Below are 14,534 nucleotides of genomic sequence, written 5' to 3' on the forward strand. Positions count from 1 at the left end.
TTAAATGAAGACAAAATCTTCTTGACTCCAGGCCTGGCACTCTACCCATTAGGCTTCAAGTTCTTCCTTACTCTAAGTCCAGCATTGTATCCACTTCCTTCTCCTATTAGAAAATAAGATAGAATTATCATTAGTATCTTGTTGGGGGCGGGATAGCCCGTGAATTTCTGTGGTGGATGCCATCTATCCTTCCATGGGGTCCAAAGTATGGACTCCGGCTAGCCTCCTCAACTCTAGAGTTCCTGCTGAATTCTTCCTGCCATTGGGCGAGGACACCAGTCTTATAGCCATTTCTTCAATGCCAGTCCAAATCTCTGGCTGGCTTATTTATCAGGAAATAAAATGACTGATTCCAGCCTATCCTTCTCAAGTTTGAAAACTTTTAGGAAAGGGAAGATGGGAGGCAGATTAGATGACAATTCATAGTCTCTTATTTTTCAGTGTTTCCAAAACAAAAATTCCCTACTTGAAACAAACATTTCCTCAGTTGTAAAATAAAGTTGGGAAGACTTTCCAGGATAGTCCATCTCAAATAACCTTTTTAATCTCTGTTTGGTTGTGTGTTTGGTGCTCTTGTTTCCCCTCAGTGCTAGAGCACCGAGAAACTTTGATTATTTATAATACCCACTGAGTCCATCCATTTCATTCAGTTTTGCAACATTTTATGATGTGTCTGACTCAGGGAAATGATGTATCTGGCACTGGGGAGACTCATATTCCTTTATATTTTTTCCCCTTTCAGATTTCCTTTTCTTTGGCATATCTTTGCAAAAACAGCAAGCTTCAGTGACCATGTATGCTTTTCCACCCTCTGTTCAAATTTGTCCCATGTCCCAGAAGGTTCTTCTAACATACCTAGCACAAATTCATATCCCGGTGATGCCAAATCTCGTCAAGCCCTAGCATTATTATTGGCAAAAACCATCTCTCCCAGCTGAAAGGAAGCAAGTTGACTCATTGAACCTCTTGAGTTCTTCTTGTTGCTCTAGAGAGAACTTTTGTGTCTTTCCTGACTCAGTTTCTAATTTCAGGTGGCACTGGCCATTTCTTATATGATTTTTTTTCTCCCTTATAAGCTAAATTCTCATTGGGTCAGTCAACTCCACCTCGACATGACTTAACCTTAGAAAACGGTCAAGTTACCTGGTCATCTTCAGGGCTCCTCCCTTGTCCTTTCTGGACCTCTTCCCCACTCCAGGAACTTTCAAGATGCCCCAGCCTCTGCTGTTAGGGAGGAAACCTTATTAGTACAACTTACTTACTTTTGCTCTCTGCAGGGATTTGATATGTTAGCCCTCCTTGAGTATTTTTAAAAGAGAGTAAAGAAAGGAATAAAATAACTTTAAGGTTAGCAAAGCATTTTACATATGTTATTTCATTTGGTACTCATGACAACTCTTGGGAGGAGGTGTTATTAGAACCCTCATTTTGCAGATAAAAAAACTGAAGTAAAGAGAAATCAACTGCTTACCTAGGGTCATATAGTTAGTTAAGTATCTGAGGCTGAATTTGAACTCAGATCCCCTTCACTCCAAATCCAACACTCTCTTCACCTTGCTAACTCATTACCTCTCATTTAACCCATGTGAATGAGTTCTTGGTCATAGAACTTTGGCCATTTCTGGGAGTGATGTGGAGAGTCAGGACAGATCCTTCCCAGACCCCTCAAATCATACCACTGATGCCATTTTTTTTTAAACCTTACCTTCCAATCTTGGAATCAATACTGTGTATTGGCTCCAAGGCAGAAGAGTGGTAAGGGCTAAACAATAGGGGTTAAGTGACTTGCCTAGGGTCACACAGCTGGAAAGTATCTGAGGCCAGATTTGAACCCAGGACTGCCCATCTCTAGACCTGGCTCTCAATCCACTGAGCCACCCAGCTGCCCCCCCCCCATTCTTTTTATTAGTAAAGCAAGCAAGCAGATAAAATTCCCTTTACTCTCTTTCTCTCTGTCTATATCTCTGTCATCAACGTCACTCCTGACTCCCAGGTTTTGCTGTATGCCATAATGGTCCTTCTTAACACTTGTGTTGATATTCTCAGATCATATGGACAAATCCAACTCTTTCATTTTTTAAGAGGCGTTAAGTGACTTGCTCAAGGTCATATGGCAAAACTGTAACAGAGGAAGGATTAAAATCCAGGACTTACAAATTTAAATTCAGATATTTTTTCCACGGCACCATGCTTTGTGTAAGGAAAAGGAAGTAGAAGGTAGAATCTTTTCCCTGGTAGTTGCCTTGATTCCTGACTTTGCTTGGTAGTATAGACCCAGCCAGAAGGTCAGTGAAGAGCTTATGTCTCTAAGTCTAGACTCCTGGCCCAACCCAGTAGTCCAACTTTGTAGACTGTAAGCCTCTCAAGGATCCGTGATTTACACTTCCAACTGGCTGGCCCTCAGAAACCTGCCTTTGGGTCATATTTTTTGGCAGAAATAACAGCACTGGAAAATTCCTGGAGGAAGTTAAAGCTGATTGGGAGAGCAAATAACTTAATTTTTCTAAGCCTCCGTTTCCTCATCCATTTAAAAAAGGGGGGGGGGTGGAGGAAGCTAATAATGTATATAGTCCTTCCATCAGGGAGTTATTTCCAAATTCAAATATGACTGTCTTTAAGGGGCTTTACAAACTTTGAAGCATTATAAGAATGAGATAAATAGTGTCTTGCACAAATCAGGCACCTAATATTTATTGAATTGAAGTAAAAATGACAAATTGAATAGTTCAAGAAGCATCACTAAGTCCAAATATTAAAGAATTCCTTTCAATATTTTCCCAATGCAACTCTGTGGCACATTGGAAAGAGGGTAGGACTTGAATTCAGGAAAATATGAATTTTAATCTTTCCTCAAAGACTTATCAGTTGTGACTCTGGGCAATTAACTGCTTTGTGCCTCAAGTTTCCTCTTCTGTAAAATGGGGGTAATAATAAAACCTACCACACAAGGAAGTTGTGAAGATCAAATTATTTTACAAATGTAAAGCATTTTATTTTGCAAACCTTAAATTGCCATATTAAAGTTAGGTTTTATTATTTTTTTCAGAAGTGTCTGTATTTGTTAGAAACAAGACCCTCCCCCTCACCCCCCAAAAGAGAAGAATTCAGATGCTATAAGACAACAGCACTGAATTCCAGTGTGTAATCCTGGGGATTGTCTTATCTGTCATTTCACCTGAAAAAGTTGTCGAGAGAAGAATATTTACTACCACTGGCATACAAAGTCTGGCCTAGCACATATTGCTTAACTTCTGTCCACAGCATTTAAGGGAGAAAAGTTTTAATTATAGACAGCATGACAGATGTCAAATCTCTAAGCCTTCTTCTGCTATACACTATTTGTTATGAGTCATTTTGGATCTCATCCATTGCAGCACCACTTTTTGCTGGAAGCATCAATCTGTGGTAAGAAGTACACATTGATGGATGGACACAGGAACCACTGGAAAGATTGGCCACAAGCTTCAGTTCATTCAAAATGAAATGACCTTTCAAATCCTTCTTAGTCAGTTTGGTTTCCCTCTATCCCACTCCGAGTCTCCCTCCAACCCTACCTCCACCACAGCCTTCTTGTTTAGTCCCTTCCCTATCTCCCAGGGGAAGAGGCATCTCAAAATTGCTAAAAAGCTTGCTTAATTTTCATTTTTTTCCAATTTTTGGATAGATCTTGTTTTTACATAACCTTCATTCCCCAATATATCCCTCTCTCTCACCTGCTCAGAGTCATTCTTTATAACAAGGAAAGAAAGAAAGAAAGAAAGAAAGAAAGAAAGAAAGAAAGAAAGAAAGAAAGAAAGAAAGAAAGAAAGAAAGAAAGAAAGAAAGAAAGAAAGAAAGAAAGAAAGAAAGAAAGAAAGAAAGGAAGGAAGGAAGGAAGGAAGGAAGGAAGGAAGGAAGGAAGGAAGGAAGGAAGGAAGGAAGGAAGGAAGGAAGGAAGGAAGGAAGGAAGGAAGGAAGGAAGGAAGGAAGGGAAAGAAAGAAAAAGAAAGTGTTTCAATTAGGAAAAACAGTTCAACAATGATTGTAAATAGAATAGAAGAAAAACAATGAAAAGTTAAAACTCAATATTGTCACGAAAATGACCAAGCTGATTAAAAAGATGTGAGAATTCCTCTCCAACCCTTATTTGCAGAGGTAGAGGACCAGAACACCGCATATACTATTGGGTTTGTTTGCAGTATTCTCTAATTTTGCTAAACAATTAACTTTCTTTCTTTCTTTCTTTCTTTCTTTCTTTCTTTCTTTCTTTCTTTCTTTCTTTCTTTCTTTCTTTCTTTCTTTCTTTCTTTCTTTCTTTCTCTCTCTTTCTTTCCTTCTTTCTTTCTTTCTTTCTTTCTTTCTTTCTTTCTTTCTTTCTTTCTTTCTTTCTTCTTTCTTTCTTTCTTTCTTTCTTTCTTTCTTTCTTTCTTCTTTCTTTCTTTCTTTCTTTCTTTCTTTCTTTCTTTCTTTCCTTCCTTCCTTCCTTCCTTCCTTCCTTCCTTCCTTCCCTTCCTTCCTTCCTGAAGGAATTTGGAAAGGAAAATAAAGATTTTTTTGTAAGTCTTCTTACCATAGGTACCAAACCATAAATATTGTCCAGACAATCCCTGAAAAAGATCTCCAGAAAAGAATAACATCCTCTCAAACTGGGGAGTTAAACTTAGAAATTAACAAATAGTAAACAGGGCTTTAATGAGATTTTTATTTAGCACTTAGGAACTCTGACTTTATATGGAAGCTCCTGGTCCAGACACAGTCTGCCAGGGAAAGGCTGTAGCCTTTGGCCCTTTGCTTTCTTTGCAAAAAGATCCCCTAAGTACACAGCAATTTAAAATCACATGCTGCCTTTTCCTGATGAATTTAGCAGCTGATGGGTAAGAGGTAGCAGGTAATAGAAGAGGGAAAGATAATGGAATCCTGATATCCTTTTATTGATGTGAGAGTTTGGTAGTTTGGTTGGAGGTGGTTAGGAAAGGAAGAGATAGAGGCCATGTGGCATCCATTGTCCCTGAATTCTCAGAATTTTGGGCATTCTTTGGATTTGAGAGGAAACGAGGATTTCTTATGCAGGTCAAAGGGAATGGGTAGCCATCCAGCTAAAGAGATTTCATGCTTGACTGCAGGGAAATGGTCAAAATTATGATCTATTTGAGAGAACAAATTGAAGACGAAAGTGGGCTGGTTTAACTCTTCCTCAGACCTAGTGGCTCTGATCCATGTCTTGGATAGAGGAATATAGACAAGCAGCTTTTTTAATTTATCACAGAAGCCCCATTGGTTCTAAAAATATCTCTTTTCAAAGAACACTACCAGTTAAGTCAGTGTAGAAAGTATTTAGATCAAATTACTCATAGCAGCACTTTTTGTGATAGCAAAAAGCTGGAAACAATGCCGATACCCATCAACTAAGAAAATACAGCACAAACGGTGTTATATAATGTAATGGGATAATATTGTAAAGTAAGAAACAGCAAACATGGGAAGACTCTGTAAGAACTAATGAAGAGAGAAGTAAGAATCATGAGAGCAATGTGCATGAATACAATCATATAAATCAAAGGAATGACAAGGAAACTGAGCTCTGAATAATTTTAATGATCAATTTCATTTTCTAGAGAGAAAAGAATGAAATATGGCTTCCTCTTCTTAATTAAGGGCAATTAGGTGGCATAGTGGATAGAACACCAGGCCTGGCATCAAAGAGACTCATCTTCCTGAGTTCAAATCTGGTCTCACACATTTACTAGCTCTGTGATCCTTGGCAAGTCATTTAACCCTTTTTGCCTCAGTTTCCTCATCTATAAAATGAGATAGAGAAGGAAATGGCAGACACCCCAGTATCTTTGCCAAGAAAATCCTAAATGAGGTCATGTAGAGTTGGATATGACTGAAATGGCTGAATTTTTTGGTTTATTTAGATTGGAGCTTATTAGGGCAGAACATGGCGCACACTATTGGGACCTAACATGAAGTTATTTGTTTTTGCTTAAATTGTTTTCTTTTATTACAAAGGAAGGTAAGTATTGACACTACACGTTGGATGGGGGTAAAAGTGAGGTCATATATGGGAATGACTTGGATAGACAAAAAAAAATTGTTTTAAAAAAAAAGATTCCTTTAGAGAATAATCCTCATCCAAGCCACCACACCTCCAGACCACTCACAATGATGTTTTCCCTTCCTTTCTGTCTACAGTGAACATATGTCATTCTGTCTGCCCTCCCTCTCCCATGTTGTAATCTCTGCCCTTTCCTGGTTTTCCTGGGATATAATCTTCATGGACAGGTGGAGAGTTGTCTTCTCAGCAGTGATATATTTATGCTTGGTTTGTTAGAAAATAGAATATAAAATAAAGGAGAATCATGGGACATGATCTTAGCCATTCTTTTGCTTCCATATAGGCTCAAGATTGGTGAGAATCAGTCTCATTTTTGAGCATCCACAGGAAAAGAGATTTTTCATCTGTCACCAATAAGCCATGCCACACACTTGAATAGAGCCATCCAGGTATTCTCCCTTCCATGTTAGTCTAAACTCTTCATTTGTTCCTTTGTTCTGCCCCCAGTAAAATAACCTGCCATAAACTAGATTGTGAGATACTTTGATCTTTCTCTTCTCTATTCCGATTAATCCCAATTCCTCATTTCTCCTTAAATTTTATTTTCTAATCCCTCAAATAATCTAGAAAGAAATTTTTTTCCATGTTTTAATCCTTCTTCATTCAACCTAGTCCACCAATACCACTTGGCTTGGCATGCTCTGCATTGGATTAGTAAATGGGCCCAGAGAGGTACTTCAGTGCATGAGCTTCTCCTCCATCATCATCCTTGTTCTTTTCTATAAGGAAGGACAGTTGTATAAACTCCCTCGCCCTCTGGTTCTATGTCTGAATTTGAAACTTCTGAATACATCATTAAAATAATAATAATAATCTCAGGGAAAAATATCTTGTGGCCTTCACTCAACAAAAGCAGACTATAAACGCCTTTCCAAGGTGCTCTGCGTTTCCTGTAAAGAGTTAAGCTGTCATTTGTTGCCAACACAGTGAGCCAACTTGTTGAAGTTGACGGAGTTTTATTAGTTCTGTTTTTCCTATATTCTGCTTTTTTTCTGAAAACGAATGAGGGGACCCTGTTTAAAGTCTGGCTTGTGTTTTGGGATCCTAGATGCATAACTCTAGTGAATGCGGTTGAGCTCTTTCCACTGTACTGATGGGTGTCAGTTTCTTGGATATTATTTGGAAATCTGTAACTTGGAGCAGGCTTGTTGGTATAGTGGAAAAAACATTGGCCTGAGTGTCAGGAGACTTGGGCTCGAGTTCTGGCCATGCCATTAACAAGGTATGCAACCTTGGTAAAGTCACCACCTCTCTGGACCTTGGGTACCTTCAAGCTGTAAAATGATGGGTTGGACTAGATGATCTCTAAGCTCCCTTTCCAGGTCCAACCTTCTAAGATTCCAAGACTCTAATCTCTCTTGAATGTGAATAGCCACCAAAATATTGGATTTGCTACAAGCAGAGGAAATAACTGTAATTCTGCCTGCTCCTTATGCAGTTAAGAGACTCAGATTTGGCTCTGCTCCTTCTTAACTATTCAAGATGTGTAGCTCTCCAGCCTCCGTACCTGAAGTATGTAAAATCCCTAGGAAATTAATTTTCAAAGTTGATGCTGGGCCAATAGAAAATGCCAAGCCTTGCTCCCTACGTCTCGGATTCAGAGTTATACAGAGCTCTATTTAAAGTGCTATGTTTTTCTTGCTTCAATTGTTTAAGTGGCAGAATTTTATGATATTTTAACATTTATAACTATTCATGACCTAAACACAACTCTATGATCCAGGAGTGTGAGGTAATAAGCAAAATGGAATTCATTCTCCCTTTGATTTTAATCTGTTAATTAACAGGTTTCCCTCCTCTTATAATTATCCTTCCAAAGATATTAAGGTGAAGAGAGCAGGGACTTGGGGAATCAGAAGCTCTGTCCCTGCTCCTGGCCTTGATTCTTCATGACTTTAGGGAAATCGGGGTGCCAATCCGTAAGTCCTTTTCACCTCACTTGCACTGCCTGTAAAACTGAGGCAACATTTGAGAGCTCTACAAAATACGAATCCCATCTTTGTTGTAGCTCTGTGAGTGATTTCAAGGTGCCCAATGCATCACCAATATTTCTGATAACACATCACCTTTTAAACTGAGCATGTTCTAACTTTCTCTAACTTTTCTCACATTTTCTAACTTAGATAATACCTCTACCATAAAGTCTATCATCACTTTTTGATATAAGACCATAGATTTAGGGTTAAAAGGTACATGAGAGGTCATCTAGCCCAAGCCCCTAATTTTACAGAGGAGAAGATGGAGCAATAGGGCTGAAAAGCCTTGTCACACTCATATAATAGGTAGCAGAGCCAAGATTCCAACCCTGATCTGCTAACTCCTAGGACTATGGTGCCTCTCACTTGTCAGATTTCTATAGTGCTTTTCATTGAAAATTTTTCAAGGCACTCAAGATATGTATTATTTATCTAGTATTTTAGATGGTATCCAGGACAGAAAAAGGACTAGGAAAGAAAACTGAACGAGCAGGATTTAAACAAGTTTAATGACCAATCTCAGTCCTGGGATGCAGTAAATGAAACATTCTTGCCTCCTATTGGTAGAGGTGGAGGCTTATGGAGGGCAAAAAAATTTTTTTAACCTTTACCTTCTGTCTTGGAATCTATACCTAGTATCGATTCAAAAGCATCAGAGTGGTAAGGAATAGTCCATTGGAATTAAATGACTTTTCCCACTGATCACACAGTTAAGTGTCTAAGGTCATATTTGAACCCAGAACCTCCAGTCTCCAGGCTTGGTGCTCTATCCACTGTGCTACAGAGGTGCCCTTTTCAGGTAGAATGTTGCATACACTGTCAAACAAGTTCATGAAGGTAGGTTTTTTGGTTTGTTTGTTAACGGTTTTCCTTTGATAAAAGAGAGAATTTGATACTGGCTATATCTAGAAATTACTGCTGTACCAACAAAAGGCATCAATAAAACTTAAACACATCTAATAGGAACCTAGGTAAAATGTGTTTGTCTCTAAATTGTAGGTGGGCACTGTGCCCTTTTTAGCTCCCGGGATTTAATTTATCCACAGAAGAATTTTTGAGAAGAGTTGGATTTGTCTTCAGGCTTTTCTCTTGGTGGATAAGCTACTCTCTCACACACTTTCTCCATCTCTGCCCCCCTTTCTCTAATTTTTTAGTCCCATAAGGATTAAGACAATCCTTGAGCTTAATCAAATATGGATTGCTTTACACAATGTTAGAATTAGTCCCTCTTGTCTGCGTGAGTGTAAGTTATGCTTTGTAGGAGATGAGTAAAAAAAAAATATTCACAGAAAATAAAAATGGGCTTTCTTAAAAATTGCATTCTGCCAGACACCAAAATATTCAGATAAAAGACAAAAAAAAAAGAAAAACAAAACTTGCTAGTCATTCTGATAGTTTGTCTCCACTGTGGCAAGTACCTGAAAAGAAGGTGACTGAAATTTTTGCTTCTCTTCAGATATTTTTTCACCATGTAGAAGCAGCCACTATTTTTCCCATTGGAGTAGTGTATCAACCTTACAGACATTTACCAAAAATTTTATTTGACCACAAAATAGAAAATGTGAAGAGATATTTAACCATTTTCTTATCATACACTTAAAAAAAATACAAATGTTGTACCTTACTCTAGTTATAATCAATTTATAAGGAAACCATCTAGAGCTACTCCAGAAACATCGAATTGGTATCAATGAAATTCGATGATTTCTTGACTAGGAAGTTTTATTCTGAAATTTCAGGTAACACCTGGTCAACCAAAATGCAAGCAATTTGTGTAACGCTCGCTTAACAGATTAAGAAATACAAGATTTATCTGTTTGTCCCTATTTATTTCTAGGTGAAAAACCAAAATTTATGAGTAGAAGGAGAAAACAATCCCACCGGCTTCTACAAGCAGACATTTGTTTTGTAAATCCTTAGGAAAGAAAAGACACATTTTTGAGAAATGCCTTTCAAGACACTACATGAAAACTAAGATTCCAATCCCTGGAGCCTGCTGTCTTCCTGACTAGTCCCAAAAGCCGAGTGGAGGGCCATGTTTAAACATTCTGTGGTATAACTGCTAGGGAGGATAAAAGATTTCGTGTTGTTATGATTTGAGAATTGTATTTTGGCTCCATTTCCCATGTTCTCTTTCACATTAAGTGAGCTCTGATTTAACCCTTGTAAGGAGCCATGTCCCTGCCATATTTTTTCCCCTAGAAGGTAGGGCATTTATTCAGTCAAGTCCCCTGGAGTACTGGGAGCAGCCCCTAGGCTATTTCCACCATTGAGAGTCTCCTTTTTTCATTACTTCCATAAGACTATGTGTATTATATAGGCAATGTTATTGAAAGAGCTGAGCCCATTTTCGTGCTGACTCAGCACATGGTTTCTCTTTCCCAGATTGCTAAAAACAACTTCCTTCTGGGGGGCAACAGCCTCGGAATATGCAAAAGGCAGAGAACTACAGAAGAGCCTTAGTTTCACCTTTCAGATTTGAAATCACAAAGCATAGTGCAAAATTCCAAAGAAATGTTTCAAGTTCATTGAAATGTTAAAGTTGAGAAATTTTAAAAGTTTAGAAATTAAAAAGGAAGAGAAATATCTCAAGTTCATTTAAGTTAATTAAAAAAAAAACCCTCTTGGGAAGTTAAGTCCCAGAAAGTTTTAACTGCTTGTATTTCATAAAAGCAAAACACTAAGTTGAATTTGTCCCAGATTGCTTCTCCAAATGTATGGCTTTCTTGCAGCTTTTAAAGTCCTGTGCAAAAAGTGCAAAGCAAAGTACCAGTCTCCTGTTTTATAAGGTTCTAGCTAGGGTATATTTGTCTGGATCAGATGTGTGTAGTATAAAAAGGAAATCTGGGAAGGGTATGCAATGGTTATAAAGGAGCCTATAGCCCAAGCCAGTTTGGGGTCACCAGCTTTCATTTCCTTTCCGCTGTCCATTCATTTGTTAAAGTCTAGAAATAGGAGTGTGCAGTGCCTAAATACATACTCTTCGGAGCACAACTTCTGAGCTCCATGCCCCTGTCCTGACCCGTTTTCTTAGTCCCCCTCAGTCACCCTTAGCCGCCAGCTCTGGCATTTCTGAGTTCCTGAGGGCTGCAGCCCAGCCAGGTATTTTTGAGCCTCCATTCTGAACTCCAGCTCAGCCCAGTCACATTTCAGAGTTCTTCGGACTTTTGTGTTTTCAGCATCTCAGAGGCCAGTGCCTGCCTGCCCTGACTCCCTAATCAGAGCATTTTGCTGTTTAAGGAGAGCCCTGCAGTTGGCATTCCAGAGCACAGGGACCACCAGCCGAGCCTTAAACAAGTACAGATGTGAAGGCAGGGGAGACAGGGGACATTCCTCTTCCCGCCCCATGCCTCTGGGGCCAAGGAAGGTACAAATATGCCCGGGGCCTGGGCAGCAGGGCACTCAGGAAACCCGCTGCTTTATGCCCCAGCTTGTATAATGTAATCATCATGTCCCAAGCTCCCCTCCTTGTCTGCTGGCCCAAAGGATGCCCATTAGGTTAGGGCAAGAGAGAGCCATGATTCTGGGGTCTGGGGGCCAAGCTGCCTAAGCTTGAAAGCAGCCTGAGGTCCTAGGATTACTCACCAAGTCAGGCAAGGCAACCCCAATCTTTCTACAGAAATTTCCTCAAAGCAGCCACTGCTTCTTTGCCCAATGCACAGGACTTCAGGTGTCTACACAGAAGGTTTTCTTTCTCAACCCAGAAGGATCTTACTTGGGATTTCAGATAGTCAATGATTGGAGTAAAAGAACCCCTTTCCAGGGATGGAGTAGTGAGCTACTCTGAGGCTTAGAAAGTAGCAGCCGTTTGGTGGCCATGAAATGGGACGGTGAAGGGGCACAAGATGGATCAAACTAACCAAGGATGAGCACTTTGTTTTACTCCACACCCCACCCCAAACCCCTCATCCTTAGTAAAAATAAATAAAAACACCCAGTCTAGCCATTTGAGGAGTGAGCTATTAAGCACAGTGTTGAGGACATAGTTCCTGGTCTCAAGGGGCATAGAGCCTGAATTGATTCTCCTAATGACACTCCTGTACTTAGAGGGGGGAATTGAACCCCCAAACATTCCCCATTTTTGAGTCTTTGGACTCTTTGGCTATAGAGAATGGTGCTTGTTTTCTGGGAAAGGTGGGATGCCTATCTGAAGGGTATCAGGTGAGCAAATGTCTCTGCCCATTGTTCTTGGGGTAAATGAACTAATTCTATGCTGTCCCCAAAACAAGAGGCCCAAACTCCAGGCCTAGAGGGACTTCAGAACCACTGCTGTTCGGATTACTGACTCTCCATCCTTCCTTACTCCTAAACTATAGAGCTCTTAGTAGGATGATAGGGCGTAGAAAGTAGGCACCTGAGTTGGAGATAATGTACATCATCCTATTTCAATCTTTTCTAGAAAGTCGCCATATAAATGAGCAGCCTATCTCTCTCTTCCCAGCTACTCCACTGCTGCCACCCTTCTCAGTCTAACCCTTGGGGATATAGCAGGGATTCTGAGGAAGATCACAGCATATGAGCCCAACAGAATATATTGTCCACAGATTCTCTCCCTTTCCCCACCTGGCCTGGGCTTTGCAGTCCCTAACCCCAAGTCTCCTAGCCTCTCCCATCCCTTTCTGGGTCAGACCCATTTCTCCATTTTGCTCCTGAGAGGGCAATGAATGAATGAAGGGTCCTCTCCTCCTTCCTCATGGGTGTGATGTAGAAAAAAGGACTCTGGCTTTAAGCCTGGGTGGTTCAAGCTTTGTTCCTGACACAGCAACTTAGTGTGTCCTTGGACCGGTACTTTTGGGCAGGTATCTTTGGGCTTCTATTTCCCCGTGCGTTCATAACATCTGAGGTCCCTTCCATTGCTAAATCCTATGGGTCTACGGGTCACTTATTTCTTCTGTACTCACTGCTAGCCCCACTGCCCAGACTTTCCTTCTCTCCAACCCCTCTACCTACCCACAGCTTAAGAACTCTTGTCCCTTCAGGATCGTCTCTGGCTTCAGTAATCTGTCCCTACACACACACACACACACACACACACACACACACACACACACACACACACACACACACCCTTCCCACCTAGAATTTCCCTCCACCCCCATTCACGTCTACCTGCACCTCAAGCCGTTCCAGCGCCCCGCGGACTTGTGAGCCCTTCTACATCCCATTTCAAAGGAAAAGAAAAAAAAGAATGAAAATAGGCTCCGTAGCTCAGAGAGGCAGGAAGGCTACACCTAACCCTAATCCTTCCCTCTTCCTCCACAGATCCTGCCCTTTTTCTCCTTTTCCTATCACCCGAAACCCGCCCGGTCGCCTCCGCGTTTCTGAGTCTTTGCCACTCTCCCCTGCGATCCCGGGACCCCAAACAGACCCCAGCAATCCCAGCAGACAGCGTAGCGCGGCCTCCTCCTCTGTGACAGCCAGGGATGGCGAATGAGGCAACCAGAGCAGGAGACGCTGAAGGCACCTCCGGCGGCCCATGCGGGAATCAGAGGAGTCGCAGCTTAGAGGAATCCCTGCGTCCACCTGGAAGTCTGAAAGTCGCAGGAGGAACGAATTCCCTGGTCCTGGTCTGGTCTTTTCTCTAGTCACGGAGGTGAGAAGAGGAGCCTCTTCTGGCGCCGGAGGGCGAGAGGAAGACCAGTCCTGGGAATCTCAATTTCCCGCTGGTGGCCATGCCCCACTGTCCGGGTTGCCTAAGGGAAATGCGTGCGCTCGGGTTGGCGATCTCGGAGGAAGAGAGTGAGAGCGCGCATGAGTCTGGGACAGGTAGGCGGGCAGGGTGGCTGGCGGCAGCAGAGAAGAGGAGATTCTGGGTTAAAGACGCTCGCAGCCCCTAATGTGGCTAGGAGGAGCCGACTGGAGGGTGCCCAGCTACTTAGGTAGGGTGACTAGGGCAAGATCCCCGCGCTGCACCCGCGAGCACCTGCACCCTTTCTCCCGAGCGCTGCCTGGGGAGCTGGGAATTCCTCCCCACCCCCGAGTTCATGATAGGGTCACGACCACAAACAAAGGCCAGACGGCGCAGCCCTCGGCGCAGACAAGTGTGGGAGGGGGTGTTAACACCCTTCGCAGCACCCAGTATCTTTCCTGGCGAGCTACGTTATTGCTGAAGTCTGGGAGTTCCCTTCTGGGATGGACGCGAAACTACGGACTCAGGGAGTTCTTAGAAGTTGTTTTTGACTGAGTGACTCTTATTACGGTTTAGAGATGAATTCGACAGACAGCCTATTCGGACTTATTCAAGTTTTCCCTTACGTGCATGGAGGAATTTCTCTGAGGACCTCATTCAAAAGCCGAAACTCAAAGAAAAAGACGTGAAGATATCCAGCCAGGCTTTGTGAAGGATACAACATAAAAGCAGAGAAACATGGGGATTAAATTGCCAGCAACAGGGGCTACATACAACAGATTAGCGGAACTAATGAGTTTTCCCTATGTTTTTGTTTCTTCTTCTTTTATTT

The 14,534-nt window shown here is 41.5% G+C and overlaps 1 long non-coding RNA gene across 1 annotated transcript; it reads right to left on the minus strand.

Annotated features, from left to right (window-relative positions):
• Window positions 1-6: 6 nt before the first annotated feature.
• LOC130458179 (uncharacterized) lies at window positions 7-14,017 on the minus strand. The gene is made up of 3 exons (XR_008917265.1): window positions 13,442-14,017; window positions 1,144-1,224; window positions 7-103 (listed from the first exon to the last, which is right to left on the minus strand). It is a non-coding gene; the product is annotated as an uncharacterized LOC130458179 (long non-coding RNA).
• Window positions 14,018-14,534: the final 517 nt, after the last annotated feature.

The sequence above is a fragment of the Monodelphis domestica genome, chromosome 1 (genome assembly GCF_027887165.1).
Source record: "Monodelphis domestica isolate mMonDom1 chromosome 1, mMonDom1.pri, whole genome shotgun sequence".
Lineage (NCBI taxonomy): Eukaryota > Metazoa > Chordata > Mammalia > Didelphimorphia > Didelphidae > Monodelphis > Monodelphis domestica.